We start from the raw sequence: 15,195 nt of genomic DNA on the forward strand, positions 1-15,195 counted from the left end.
CACCACTCCATTGTTTGCTAGTCAAGTTTACGCCACTTCATTCCACACAATGCAACTCTAAAGCAGTATGCACCAAGCAGCTGAATGTGTCTGAAGAGACACCCAGAAAAGAAAAAAACAACAATATGTGGGGGCCTGTTCCGAGCCCCTCCTGGCCTGGAGGAGTTTGGTCGGCCGTGGATTAAGTTTTTGCAGTGTTCACTTCCCCGACCCCAGCACTCATAGAACACTTGAGACTTGCAGGGCAGAGTGGTGGATCTTGTTAAGAAGTCTGGGCTTCTTGGTTTATGGGGAGTCTTGTCACTGGAAGCAGAGAGGTAAATATTTGCTGTGATCTGCTACTCAAAGAAAAGACCCTGATCTAACTTGAAAAGATGGGTTTTAAACAAACGCTAAATCTATCCACTCCACGGACACTGTGACCTTTTTTCAGCCTATCAGAGCCACACCAGGGTAGTCTTTTCAGAGCCCAAGTAGCTCGCCGTGATGGTATAGTGGTTAGTACTCTGCGTTGTGGCCGCAGCAACCTCGGTTCAAATCCGAGTCACGGCATTGCGGGTGGCAATGTCACGGCAGTTGGGCAGCATTTTTATTCTCACTTCTTAATATTTACATGAGTTAAGAGCTTGAACCTAATTTCAACGGTGAAATTAAATGTCTTTGAAGAACGCGTTAACAATGTTATTATTTATTTCACCTTTCTGCGCTTTTACGTTTGTGGCAGTCCTGATGTGAAAAGTATGAGCTACAGTTTGGTTTCACGGGACCCGGTCAGCAAGAGGGATGGATGTCTGTGTCTCCTGTACCTGCAGCGCCGAGGCTCCTGTACTGACGCGGAGTAGCTTTCAATGTTGAAAGGGATCCTGCTAGTCAAATATCAGTTTTTGCAGCAATTCAGGCCGCGAAGAAAAAAGGTCTAAAAATAAATATTTGTATAGAAAGTAAGACTGAGCTCCCAAGGGTCTGAAAGAAAGAGGCGACGGAGAAGGACACTGAGAGGCGCACTCACCCAATCAGCGTTTGGCTTCATCATCCCGCACCCGACGGACCACCGGGCAGCTAGAGGGAAAGTTTTAAAACTTAAGCCAAGTTTATTAGTCGTGGTCGAATCGTGAATTACACAATTACGCTCCTTTATGGAATTTGGAGTAATGTGGGGAAAGACATCTACCCAAGAGCGGAGGAAAAGAGCGCGAGCAGCGTCTGTTGTGCCAGTTCTGTTGCATTTAGAGCGATTTTCTTGTGCAAAGTGTATATCAGGTTCCTTTCGGATCTGAGCGTGTATTTTGCACCAGGAAAATAGCCTTGTGTAATTCTGTACAACCTCGCATAATGTTGCTGTAATTTCGTGTAATTACACTGCAGTGAGTTACACTGGTTACGCCCATCCCTACATTTGACTCATGTTTAACAGAGAGGTCCGTCCATCCATTGATCCATTCATCTGTCCATCCATCTTTTTGCCTGTGTGCCTGCTTATCTATCTGCTCACCTACCTGTGCGTGACTGTGAACCTGTCTAACAGAGTGTTGATGCCTGGCTGTATGCTTTGTTAACACTATAACGCTCATAGGGACATTGAGGAGGACATCTTAGCGCTATGTTTTTTTTTGGTATGAAGCAACCGTTTTCAAATCCTGACAGTCCACACAAAGTTGATCATATGTGATCCTATTTTCGTACCAACAGCTGCTTCTCTATATACTTATCGGTCCACGTCTATTACTACATGTGCTTTCTATTTACCTTTCTATTTCAATCTGGGTATGTGCCTTACTGCCTATTTCTGCCCATCTCTGTTTATATTAACACTTTAAAGCCTACATGCTGACTACCAAGGTCTTTGTGGCGTGGTTATTTCTAAAGCAGGCGCGTGTGATTTACAGCGGTTTCTATGACTCTGATTATATCTCATCCATGACTTACTAACAGCTACATACCTGCCTTTCTGTCTACAAACCTGTACAGATGCATCGGTGCATGTGGCTTATTTATGACGATCTGTTTAACCTTCTATCCGTCCTTCTATCTGTGCAACTGTCTTACAGTTCCCCCTCTTTTATGTTGTTACAACACTATTTGTTAAACAAACCTTCACAGTCAGAAGGGCTTCCAGGCGCTGTTATTTATTAAACAAACTGCAAAGAACACCAGTTTATGCAAAGTGGATGACATTTACTTCACCCCTTTATTGTTACATTAATGGGTTTTCAAGTCACAAAACGGGTCCCTGATGAAGCCCAAGTGGACTTCTGAGCTGCTGTAGCTCTGTGGGGTCTCCAGCTCTCCTAGGGCCTCAGATCTACCACTACAACACCAGCCTTACCCTAAGTTGTGCAGTAGATTTTTTATTTTTTTTATTTATTGGTATTTCAGATGGTACATATTATTCACAGGATTGTAACAGGTTGCAGAGCTGTATGAATCTCCTTTCCATGACAACTTTTGAACAGTTACCCATTACTGCTATTATATTATGTTACCACCATGCTGAGCGATGTTCCTTGCATAAATCTGTAAGCAAGCTTGTGATCTGTAGTGTGGGCCTCCTGTGGGTCTCCGGTTCATTGCTGTATGCCCATGGAGCAGGGTGGTCGGTTCCCACCATTTCTAGCTCTGGCACGTCAGGTACTCATCATCTCTTATTACAACAAATAACAAGCAAGCCAAACAACTTGCCCAGAAACCGAGACCTAACTACGCATCGTGTGAGTGTGTCTACAGCTGTATGGGGACCCAGCCGGGGGGGGGGGAAGGGACCCAGGGGAACCCTCCCCAGTGTATGATCTTCCAGGGAGGTCTAGGAGAGGTGTGTTTGTCGTGCTCCTAACTCCGCAAGTTAAGAGGCCCATCTGCATCGTCATCATAGTCATGTCAGGAGTGTTCCATGCTCCCGCCACTTCTGCCCATAGGGGAGCTATCTGTCTGTTCCTCAGCCCTCTCATTTCTTCCCTCTGAAGTGCCCTTTCTTCTGCCTTGCCAAGGAAGTGATGTCTGCTTATAGCACGTGTCCTACTTTTATAATGTTTTCAGGGCACTTCGCCCACTTCATATCTAGCCAAAATCCTTTAGCACTGGGAGACCACGTGTCTGCTGAATATCTTACCTCCACCATTGGGGGTATAAAAGGTGTACTTTGGCTCTGTTGTAAATTATTATATAGGGCTCAATTTGGTTGGGTTGTGAATTGCTGTCAAGCTCTAAATCTCAGAATTCTCTTAGTCACACCTTTTTATGTCTTGCGTACACAGTGAATGTGCTGTGAGACATATTGTTTAGAATTCAGTGGGCTTACCACACGCCCATAGCTTACTTACCATTAATTGTTTTCTATGTCACTCACATTTGCAATATTTCGATTGCTTAGCTCCCATAGACTGAATCTTCCTTTCTTGTGTTCATTCCTCCATGGAGGATGGACCAAGTACATGTGTTCTTTTCGTCTTTCTACAGTACGCTATTTTTTATATTTTAAAAGTGTTTTCGTATCATTCTTGGATGTGCAATGTGCTTTCCAACATTCATGACAAGCATACAGCTTATTTTTCACCCTAAACGCCGTCTCTATTGACACTTTAGTTACTTTCTCACACTGTATTCCTCTGCATGACTATACTCTACACCCCTCAGTGCCACTGTACTCTACACTGTGCAACTCTATACCACTCCACTCTACTCAGTTCTACTCCACTCTAATCTACATTGTTCCACTCTATCACTCCACTCTATGCCACTCTAATCTATGCCACTCCACTATACGCCACTTCACTCCACTTTATGCTACTCCATTCTATGCCACTCCACCCTGTCACTCTCTGCTATTCCCCTCTACTCCACTCCACTCCACTCTACTCTATGCCACTTCCCTTCATTCCTCTCTACGCCACCCTACTTCATAGAATGCCACTTTATGTGACTCTATGCCACTCTGCTCTACATCACTCTAGAATACTCAACTGAACTCTACTCTAAACAATTCCGCTCTACTTTACTCCTCTCCACTCTATGCCTCTCCACTCTATGCGACTCCACTCCAGTCTACTGCACGCCACTTTATTTTATCCCATTCTACTCTACGCCACTGTACACCACTCAACTCTATGCCACTCTACTCCGTTGCACCCCTCTCTACTCCACGCTACTCTACTCCATGCTACTATACTCCACTCTAAGCCACTGTACTCTCCACCACTAAGCTCTATTCCACTCTACTATATGCCACTCCATGCCACTCTAATCCACCCCACAGAATGCCACTCTACTCTATGCCACTCCACTCAACTCCATGCCATTCCACACTTTTGCACTCTACCCTACCCTGTGCCTCTCCATTCCACTCCATGCCACTCCACTCTATCCCACTACGCTCTACTCTAGTTCACTCTATGCCACTCCACTTTACTCTCTCCCACTCTCCTCTATACTACTTCATTCCATGCCACTTCACTGTACTCCACTCCATCTCACACAATATCACTCAATGGCACTACATGCGCTCTACTCTATGCCACTCTACTGCACACTACTCTATGCTGTGCCACTCTACACTACTCTCCTGTAGGCCTTTCTACTCTATGCCACTTTTTTCTCTACTCCTCTCTACACCACAGTGTCACTCCATGCAACGCGACTGTATGCTACTCAACTCCACAACACTCTACTTCATGCAGTCCGACTCCACTCCTCCTAATTCTTTGCCACCCCTCTCCATGACACACTGTTCTCTGACTCTATGCCATTCCATGCCACTTCACTCTACACCACACTATGCCACTCTACACCACACTACTTTACTCTATGCTACTCTATGCCATTCTATGCAACCTCACTCCTCTCTACCCCACTCTGCTCTATGCCACTCCATTCCTCACAATGCTATTCAACGCCATGCCAAGGCACACCACTTCATTATATTCCACTGTATTCTATGACACATTACGTCACTCTACTCTTTGCACTTCAATCTACTCCCTTCTATGACCCTCCATTCATCACCACTCCATTGTTTGCTAGTCAAGTTTACGCCACTTCATTCCACACAATGCAACTCTAAAGCAGTATGCACCAAGCAGCTGAATGTGTCTGAAGAGACACCCAGAAAAGAAAAAAAAAACAATATGTGGGGGCCTGTTCCGAGCCGCTCCTGGCCTGGAGGAGTTTGGTCGGCCGTGGATTAAGTTTTTGCAGTGTTCACTTCCCCGACCCCAGCACTCATAGAACACTTGAGACTTGCAGGGCAGAGTGGTGGATCTTGTTAAGAAGTCTGGGCTTCTTGGTTTATGGGGAGTCTTGTCACTGGAAGCAGAGAGGTAAATATTTGCTGTGATCTGCTACTCAAAGAAAAGACCCTGATCTAACTTGAAAAGATGGGTTTTAAACAAACGCTAAATCTATCCACTCCACGGACACTGTGACCTTTTTTAAGCCTATCAGGGCCACACCAGGGCAGTCTTTTCAGAGCCCAAGTAGCTCGCCGTCATCGTATAGTGGTTAGTACTCTGCGTTGTGGCCGCAGCAACCTTGGTTTGAATCCGAGTCACGGCTTTGCGGGTGGCAATGTCACGGCAGGTGGGCAGCATTTTTATTCTCACTTCTTAATATTTACATGAGTTAAGAGCTTGAACCTAATTTCAACGGTGAAATTAAATGTCTTTGAAGAACGCGTTAACAATGTTTTTATTTATTTCACCTTTCTGCGCTTTTACGTTTGTGGCGGTCCTGATGTGAAAAGTATGAGCTACAGTTTGGTTTCACGGGACCCGGTCAGCAAGAGGGATGGATGTCTGTGTCTCCTGTACCTGCAGCGCTGAGGCTCCTGTACTGACGCGGAGTAGCTTTCAATGTTGAAAGGGATCCTGCTAGTCAAATATCAGTTTTTGCAGCAATTTAGGCCGCAAAGAAAAAAGGTCTAAAAATAAATATTTGTATAGAAAGTAAGACTGAGCTCCCAAGGGTCTGAAAGAAAGAGGCGACGGAGAAGGACACTGAGATGCGCACTCACCCGATCAGCGTTTGGCTTCATCATCCCGCACCCGACGGATCACCGGGCAGCTAGAGGGAAAGTTTTCAAACTTAAGCCAAGTTTATTAGTCGTGGTCGAATCGTGAATTACACAATTACGCTCCTTTGTGGAATTTGGAGTAATGTGGGGAAAGACATCTACCCAAGAGCGGAGGAAAAGAGCGCGAGCAGCGGCTGTTGTGCCAGTTCTGTTGCATTTAGAGCGATTTTCTTGTGCAAAGTGTATATCAGGTTCCTTTCGGATCTGAGCGTGTATTTTGCACCAGGAAAATAGCCTTGTGTAATTCTGTACAACCTTGCATAATGTTGCTGTAATTTCGCGTAATTACACTGCAGTGAGTTACACTGGTTACGCCCATCCCTACATTTGACTCATGTTTAACAGAGAGGTCCGTCCATCCATTGATCCATTTATCTGTCCATCCATCTTTTTGCCTGTGTGCCTGCTTATCTATCTGCTCACCTACCTGTGCGTGACTGTGAACCTGTCTAACAGAGTGTTGATGCCTGGCTGTATGCTTTGTTAACACTATAACGCTCATAGGGACATTGAGGAGGACATCTTGGCGCTATGGTTTTTTTTGGTATGAAGCAACCGTTTTCAAATCCTGACAGTCCACACAAAGTTGATCATATGTGATCCCATTTTCGTACCAACAGCTGCTTCTCTATATACTTATCGGTCCACGTCTATTACTACATGTGCTTTCTATTTACCTTTCTATTTCAATCTGGGTATCTGCCTTACTGCCTATTTCTGCCCATCTCTGTTTATGTTAACACTTTAAAGCCTACATGCTGACTACCAAGGTCTTTGTGGCGTGGTTATTTCTAAAGCAGGCGCGTGTGATTTACAGCGGTTTCTGTGACGCTGATTATATCTCATCCATGATTTACTAACAGCTACATACCTGCCTTTCTGTCTACAAACCTGTACAGATGCATCAGTGCATGTGGCTCATTTATGACGATCTGTTTAACCTTCTATCCGTCCTTCTATCTGTGCAACTGTCTTACAGTTTCCCCTCTTTTATGTTGTTACAACACTATTTGTTAACCCCTTCTGTGCCGCGGTCGTACTGGTTACGTCCCGCGGCACAGTGCTGCTGTGCCGAGGACGTAACCACTACGTCCTCGGCACACAGCCCAGAGGGAGCGCTCTCGCTCCCTCTGTGTGCTTTAGTCAGGGATGGAAGGGGAAGCCCTTCCCCTTCCACCCCCGACCCCCCCACCCCCCCATAATGACGTCAGCGCGCGATCGCACGCTGACTTCATTATGGGATCCTCGCCGCACAGGAAGCCATTTGCTTCCTGTGCGGCGACGATAGAAGAGGTGAGTTCCTCTTCCCGGTGGGTGGGGGGTTGGGGCTAAAGAGGCATTGCGATCGGGCAGCAGGAATGCCCACTAGACACCAGGGATTTGTTTTTTTTATTGTTCTTTACTGTTTTTGGCACGCGGGGAGCGGCCCCTTGGGCAAGGGTCGCTCCCCTTTAGGGGGGCAATTACTACGGCCATTTCTGCCCCCCTTGGGGGCAGATTGGCTACTTTTCAGCCAGATGGGGCAGAAAACACTAGATCACCAGGGATTTTTTTTTTTTTTGCATTTATGTGTTGGGGGGTGCCCCCTTGGGCAAGGGGCGCCCCCCCCAGGGGGCAGAGAACTGTTGGCCTTTTCTGCCCCCCTTGGGGGCATATCGCCCTATTTTTTTTAGGTCCATCTGCCCCCAAAGGGGGCAGAAGCCACTTAGGCACCAGGGATTGTGTGTGTAGTGGATGGGGGGCGCCCCCTTGGGCAAGGGTCGCTCCCCTTTGGGGGGCATGTATTTTAGGGCCATTTCTGCCCCCCTTGAGGGCAGACTGGCTACTTTTTAGCCAGATCTGCCCCCAAGGGGGGCAGAAAACACTAGATCACCAGGGATTTATAATTTATTTTGCATTTATGTGTTGGGGGGTGCCCCCTTGGGCAAGGGGCGCTCCCCCCAAGGGGGCAGAGAACTGCTGGCCTTTTCTGCCCCCCTTGGGGGCAGATCGGCCTATTTTTTTTAGGTCCATCTGCCCCCAAGGGGGGCAGAAGCCACTTAGGCACCAGGGATTGTGTGTGTAGTGGATGGGGGGGGGCGCCCCCTTGGGCAAGGGTCGCTCCCCTTTGGGGGGCATGTCTTTTAGGGCCATTTCTGCCCCCCTTGAGGGCAGATCAGCCTATTATTTTTAGGCTGATCTGCCCCAAGGGGGCAGAAACCACTAGAACGCCAGGGATTTTTTTTTTATTTGTTTATTTTTGTGGGGGGGCGTCCCCTTGGTCACGGGGCACCCCCCCAAGGGGGCCATTGACCTGTTGGCCATTTCTACACCCCCTGGGGGCAGATGGGCCTATTTTTTTAGACCCACCTGCCCCCAAGGGGGGCAGAAGCCATGTAGACACCAGGGATAGTGTGTGTGTGTGTGTGTTAGTGGATGGGGGGGGGGCCTTGGGCAAGGGTCGCCCCCCCACTTTGGGGGCACATGTACCCAGGCCATTTCTGCACCCCTTGGAGACCGATCAGCCTATTATTTTTAGGCTGGTCTGCCCCCAAGGGGGGCAGAAACCACTAGAACGCCAGGGATTTTTTTTAATTTGTTTATTTTTTGGGGGGGGCGTCCCCTTGGTCATGGGGCGCCCCCCAAGGGGGACATTGACCTGTTGGCCATTTCTACACCCCCTGGGGGCAGATGGGCCTATTTTTTTAGACCCACCTGCCCCCAAGGGGGGCAGAAGCCATGTAGACACCAGGGATAGTGTGTGTGTGTGTGTGTTAGTGGATGGGGGGGGGGCCTTGGGCAAGGGTGGCCCCCCCACTTTGGGGGCACATGTACCCAGGCCATTTCTGCACCCCTTGGAGACCGATCAGCCTATTATTTTTAGGCTGGTCTGCCCCCAAGGGGGGCAGAAACCACTAGAACGCCAGGGATTTTTTTTAATTTGTTTATTTTTGTGGGGGTGCGTCCCCTTGGTCACGGGGTGCCCCCCCAAGGGGGGCATTGACCTGTTGGCCATTTCTACACCCCCTGGGGGCAGATGGGCCTATTTTTTTAGACCCACCTGCCCCCAAGGGGGGCAGAAGCCATGTAGACACCAGGGATGTGTGTGTGTTAGTGGATGGGGGGGGGGGCCTTGGGCAAGGGTCGCCCCCCCACTTTGGGGGCACATGTACCCAGGCCATTTCTGCACCCCTTGGAGACAGATCAGCCTATTATTTTTAGGCTGGTCTGCCCCCAAGGGGGGCAGAAACCACTAGAAAGCCAGGGATTTTTTTTAATTTGTTTATTTTTGTGGGGGGGGGGCGTCCCCTTGGTCACGGGGCGCCCCCCCCAAGGGGGGCATTGACCTGTTGGCCATTTCTACACCCCCTGGGGGCAGATGGGCCTATTTTTTTAGACCCACCTGCCCCCAAGGGGGGCAGAAGCCATGTAGACACCAGGGATAGTGTGTGTGTGTGTGTGTGTGTTAGTGGATGGGGGGGGGGCTTGGGCAAGGGTCGCCCCCCCACTTTGGGGGCACATGTACCCAGGCCATTTCTGCACCCCTTGGAGACAGATCAGCCTATTATTTTTAGGCTGGTCTGCCCCCAAGGGGGGCAGAAACCACTAGAACGCCAGGGCTTTTTTTTTATTTGTTTATTTTTGTGTGGGGGCGTTCCCTTGGTCACGGGCGCCCCCCCAAGGGGGGCATTGACCTGTTGGCCATTTCTACACCCCCTGGGGGCAGATGGGCCTATTGTCTTAGGCCCACCTGCCCCCAAGGGGGGCAGAAGCCACTTAGGCACCAGGGATAGTGTTGTGTGTGTTTTTTTTTTGTTTGAGGGCTGTCCCCTTTGGCAAGGGTCGCTCTCCATGGGGACACACTACTAAAGGTATTTTCTGGCTTCCTTGGGGCAGACAGGCCTATTTTTGTAGTAGGCCCATCTTCCCCTATGGCAGAATCCACTTAGGCACCAATTTCTAAATGTTTGATGGTGGGTTGTTTGTCAACTGAAGAAGTCTTTGCATTTGTGATAAAAAATGTTTTCCTCCTTTTTGTTCTAGTTCAAAGCTTTTGCTTTATTTGCTGTGGCTCCTTGCGGTTTTGGCGGTGGTTGACCTGCAGTTTGCACAGTTGCTTGTTTTAGGTAAGTAAAAACAATGTACTCCAAAGGAGTATTGTTGCCATGCATGAATGACATGTTTGTAGGGGGTGTACTAAATGCAGGATTGTGTGTGAAATTGTCCTTAGGTTTGTGCACAATGATATTTGTTTTGTCTTATTTCTAATTTGCCTTTCTTTCTTTATTTTTAGTGGGATATCATTGGTGATTGCTGTGTAGTTGCTGGTGAATCAAGCTTTTTCAGGCAAGTGAGCGGTATAGTTTTTGAGTTTATAACTCTTACTAACAAAGCTACACTTTGTTACTTGTCTTACACAGTGCTGGTTGTTGGTGGTGAATTTGTCCAGTTAATTTTAGCAGGAGAGATCATGGCTAGCCGCAGGATGACCGCTCAGCAGGTGGTTGGTATGCTTTTTGAGTCACAGTCTGATCATGACTATGAGACGGACTCTGCATCTGAGGCAGAGGAGGAAGTGAGAGATTCTGGCAGTGATGTTTCTGTTGGAGGGGAATCTTCTGATGATGAAGCCACACTCAGTGCAGATGAAGGGCCTGTTTTAGAGGAGGACATTGATGTGCCAATAGTGCAGCAACCTGGGGCTGAAAGGTTTCCCGTTATAAGACCTGATGTCTGGGTTGCCCCAAACATGGAGCAGCCAGAATTGCCTGCCTTTACTGGTCTCCCGGGGTGTAACGCCAATACAGAGAACTTTATGCCTATCAGTTTCTTTGAGTTATTCATGGATGATATGTTTTTGGAAGAGATTGTTGAGCAGACTAATTTGTATGCGGAGCAGCATTTGAGGGACAACGCTGCTAGACTTAGGCCACACTCTAGAGCTGCCCAGTGGATTCCCACAAATTTGGAGGAGTTAAAAAAGTTTTTGGGTCTGACTTTTTTGATGGGGTTGATAAGGAAGCCGTCACTGGCTTCTTATTGGTCTACTAGTCCCTTGATGGCAACAGCTATATTTCCAGCGACCATGAGTCGTAATCGGTATTTGCTTCTTCTTAGGATGCTGCATTTTGTTGACAATGCATTAGTCTTGCCACGAGATCACCCAGATTCTGACCGTCTTTTTAAGATTAGGCCTGTCCTTGATCATTTTGTAGATCGGTTTTCGGAGGTCTATGTTCCAGGCAAAGAGTTAAGTGTGGACGAGTCTTTGGTCCTCTTCAAGGGTCGTTTGGTTTTTAGGCAGTACATTCCTAGCAAAAGGGCACGATATGGAATTAAATTTCTGAAAGTAGGACAGGATATGTGTATAGTTTCCGTGTGTACACTGGTAGGGATTCTAATATTGACCCCCCTGGTTGTCCTCCCACTTTTGGAGTTACTGAGAAAATTGTGTGGGATCTTGGTAGGCGACTGTTCAACAAAGGTCACCATTTGTATGTAGACAATTTCTACACTGGTGTGCAATTGTTCAAGGAATTGTTTAGAGTGGACACAGTTGCTTGTGGCACAATCCGTTCTAACCGGAAAGGCTATCCAAGGGAGCTTGTCTGTAAAAAACTTGAGAGAGGACAGTGCTGTGCCTTGCGGAACGAGGAGCTGCTAGCTTTGAAATTTTCAGGCAAGAGGGATGTCTACATGCTAAGTACCATCCATGATGAGAGTACTTCCCCTGTGACTGTTTGGGGCCAGGTTGCAGAAGTGCGCAAACCTGTGTGCATTTTAGATTATAATAAGCACATGGGAGGTGTAGATAGAGTTGACCAGAGGTTGGAACCTTATACTGCTATTCGTAAGTCTTACGTTTGGTATAAGAAGTTAGCACTTCACCTCTTCCACTTAGCAACCTTCAATGCTTTTATTGTGTTTAGGGATAGGTCTCCAGAGTCAAAGATGACATTTGTGAAATTTCAGGAGTCAGTGATAGAGAGCCTTATTGTGGTGGAACAGGCCAGAGTTCCTAGAGAAGCAGTGGTGGAGGATGTGGCTAGATTGAAAGATCGCCACTTTGCTGAGCACATTCCTCCCACACCCAAAAAAGACTTTCCAGCTAAGAAATGTAGGGTGTGTTTTCGAAGAGGTATCCGGAGGGAGACTCGAATGTACTGCCCAGATTGTCCTTCAAAGCCTGGGCTGTGTGTCGGTGCTTGTTTTAAGAATTACCACACCCAGAAGAATTTCTGGGAACAACCATGAGTGTAAACTCATGTCTGTTTTGTATTTTCGTGTGTTTAGTTTCATGGTTAGCATTTCTGTCATGTTCTTAGTTAGAGCTTTTGTGTTTGTAGTTTTGTAATTCTTTCTACTTAGTTAGGGGTTCCTCTGTTTAAAAAAAAAAAAAATGATGCCATTGTGTGTGGAGTGGGGCTTGGCTGAGGGTGTACATATTGACTTGCTGTTGGCTACTGCAACACACTGCCAGCCAAACACCAGTCCACACACTCCCATCAGCTGGTGTGATTGTTGTATCAGGCATGTGGGCGTATGTAAGTGATGGGCCCTTGAGTGGCGCTGTCTGTCGATGTGAGTGTTGTAATGTGCTGGGCCCGTGGCTGGCGGTGTGAATGGCCTTGTGTGTGTCATGTATGAAAGTTGTGTGAATGGACTGTAAAGCGGTTGGTGCCTTGTCGCGGCTTTACAGCTCACGAGCTGTGAGTCATTGGTTCAGTTTTTTGCCTTTCAGTTACTGTAGGAGGCTGGACTGGCTTGTAGTGAGTACCAAGGGGTACTTGCACCTTGCACCAGGCCCAGTTATCCCTTATTAGTGTATAGGGTGTCTAGCAGCTTAGGCTGATAGATAATGGTAGCTTAGCAAAGCAGCTCAGGCTGAACTAGGAGACGTGTGAAGCTACTACAGTACCACTTAGTGTCATATGCACAATATCATAAGAAAACACAATACACAGTTATACTAAAAATAAAGGTACTTTATTTTTATGACAATATGCCAAAGTATCTTAGAGTGTACCCTCAGTGAGAGGATAGGAAATATACACAAGATATATATACACAATAGCAAAAATATGCAGTATAGTCTTAGAAAACAGTGCAAACAATGTATAGTTACAATAGGATGCAATGGGGAAACATAGGGATAGGGGCAACACAAACCATATACTCCAAAAGTGGAATGCGAACCACGAATGGACCCCAAACCTATGTGACCTTGTAGAGGGTCGCTGGGACTATTAGAAAATAGTGAAAGTTAGAAAAATAACCCTCCCCAAGACCCTGAAAAGTGAGTGCAAAGTGCACTAAAGTTCCCCTAAGGACAAAATAGTCGTGTTAGAGGGAAAATGCAAGGAAAACACAAATCAGCAATGCAACAACGATGGATTCCTGACTGAGGGTACCTGTGGAACAAGGGGACCAAGTCCAAAAGTCACAAGCAGCTCGGAGATGGGCAGATGCCCAAGAAATGCCAGCGGTTGGTGCAAAGAAGCTCTTACTAGGCTGAAGAACTGTGAATACTGCAGGAACGACAAGGGCTAGAGACTTTCCCTTTGGAGGATGGATCCCCCACGCCTTGGAGAGTCGTGCAGCAGTGTTTTCCCGCCGGATGGACGCCAACAAGCCTTGCTACATGCAAATAGTGCGTTTGGCGTTTTTGGACGCTGCTGGGGCCCAGGAGAGACCAGGAGGTCGCAAATTGGACCTGCAGAGAGAGGGGACGTTGAGCAAGACAAAGAGCTCTCACTGAAGCAAGTAGCACTCGGAGAAGTGCCAGAAACAGGCACTACGAGGATGCATGAAACGGTGCTCGCCGAAGTTGCACAAAGGAGTCCCACGTCGCCGGAGACCAACTTAGAAAGTCGTGCAATGCAGGTTAGAGTGCCGTGGACCCAGGCTTGGCTGTGCACGAAGGATTTCCGCCGGAAGTGCACAGGGGCCGGAGTAGCTTGCAAAGTCGCGGTTCCCAGCAATGCCAGCAATGCAGCCCAGCGAGGGGAGGCAAGGACTTACCTCCACCAAACTTGGACTGTGGGGGTCACTTGGACGGTGTCGCTGGATTCGAGGGACCTCGCTCGTCGTGCTGAGAGGAGACCCAAGGGACCGGTAATGCAGCTTTTTGGTGCCTGCGGTTGCAGGGGTAAGATTCCGTCGACCCACGGGAGATTTCTTCGGAGCTTCTGGTGCAGAGAGGAGGCAGGCTACCCCCACAGCATGCACAAGCAGGAAAACAGTCGAGAAGGCGGCAGGATCAGCGTTACAGAGTTGCAGTAGTCGTCTTTGCTACTATGTTGCAGGTTTGCAGGCTTCCAGCGCGGTCAGCGGTCGATTCCTTATCAGAAGGTGAAGAGGGAGATGCAGAGGAACTCGGCTGAGCTCATGCATTCGTTATCTAAAGTTTCCCCAGAGACAGAGACCCTAAATAGCCAGAAAAGAGGGTTTGGCTACCTAGGAGAGAGGAAAGGCTACTAACACCTGAAGGAGCCTATCAGCAGGAGTCTCTGACGTCACCTGGTGGCACTGGCCACTCAGAGCAGTCCAGTGTGCCAGCAGCACCTCTGTTTCCAAGATGGCAGAGGTCTGGAGCACACTGGAGGAGCTCTGGACACCTCCCAGGGGAGGTGCAGGTCAGGGGAGTGGTCACTCCCCTTTCCTTTGTCCAGTTTCGCGCCAGAGCAGGGGCTAAGGGGTCCCTGAACCGGTGTAGACTGGCTTATGCAGAATTGGGCACATCTGTGCCCAACAAAGCATTTCCAGAGGCTGGGGGAGGCTACTCCTCCCCTGCCTTCACACCATTTTCCAAAGGGAGAGGGTGTCACACCCTCTCTCAGAGGAAGTTCTATGTTCTGCCATCCTGGGCCAGGCCTGGCTGGACCCCAGGAGGGCAGCTGCCTGTCTGAGGGGTTGGCAGCAGCAGCAGCTGCAGTGAAACCCCAGGAAGGGCAGTCTGGCAGTACCAGGGTCTGTGCTACAGACCACTGGGATCATGGAATTGTACCAACAATGCCAGGATGGCATAGAGGGGGCAATTCCATGATCATAGACATGTTACATGGCCATATTCGGAGTTACCATGGTGAAGCTACATATAGGTAGTGACCTATATGTAGTGCACGCGTGTAATGGTGTCCCCGCACTCACAAAGT

General features: G+C 48.2%; 1 non-coding gene across 1 annotated transcript; it reads left to right on the top strand.

Moving 5' to 3' along the window:
* Positions 1–480: 480 nt before the first annotated feature.
* Positions 481–552, top strand: TRNAH-GUG (transfer RNA histidin (anticodon GUG)). Its single transcript has one exon. It is a non-coding gene; the product is annotated as a tRNA-His (tRNA).
* Positions 553–15,195: the final 14,643 nt, after the last annotated feature.

This window comes from Pleurodeles waltl, chromosome 12 (genome assembly GCF_031143425.1).
Source record: "Pleurodeles waltl isolate 20211129_DDA chromosome 12, aPleWal1.hap1.20221129, whole genome shotgun sequence".
In the NCBI taxonomy this organism is placed as follows: Eukaryota; Metazoa; Chordata; class Amphibia; order Caudata; family Salamandridae; genus Pleurodeles; species Pleurodeles waltl.